Genomic DNA, 569 nt, shown 5'->3' with positions numbered 1-569 from the left:
CAACCCACAAGTGCCGTCCGGACTGGTGTAGCTGAAAAGCGGATGTCTTCCTCTTCTGCCAGTGGGGGTTTGGAACCCCATTGTAACTTTTGCTCACGCTGATGCACGCAACTTGAGCACTTGGATGAATTGTGGGTCACACTTCCTCTGCGGCTGTTCTCGGGCATTGTGAGATTTACAGCGAGAAATTCCACTGGTGATTTTTGTCTTTGCTGAATGTGCTCTCACAGCTCTTCCTGCAGACCACATTAAAACTGTTCCACCTTTTACCACCAGGGGCTGGATGTAGCTTGGGGGACCCCTGTTCTACCTAATACATATTTGGTTCCTTGTATCTTTCTATGTAGGCTTTATAGCGCAGGCCATGCACCATTTTGGTGGCCTGTTTAAAAAAAAAAAAAAAAAAAAAAGGCTTAGAAAAAACTCACCCAGTTCCATTTCATCCCTCACTACAGGTTTAGATCTTATGGTCGATTTAATCATTAAACAGTATAGCCTAGTGCAATACAAAACCATATCATATTGTTCACATCACTTTGTGCTTAAGCCTCCCCTAGAAAAAGTCATGA

The sequence above is a fragment of the Rhinatrema bivittatum genome, chromosome 19 (genome assembly GCF_901001135.1).
Source record: "Rhinatrema bivittatum chromosome 19, aRhiBiv1.1, whole genome shotgun sequence".
Classification (NCBI taxonomy): domain Eukaryota; kingdom Metazoa; phylum Chordata; class Amphibia; order Gymnophiona; family Rhinatrematidae; genus Rhinatrema; species Rhinatrema bivittatum.
The sequence above is the reverse complement of the archived record's forward strand: the minus strand, read 5'-3'. Positions refer to the sequence as shown.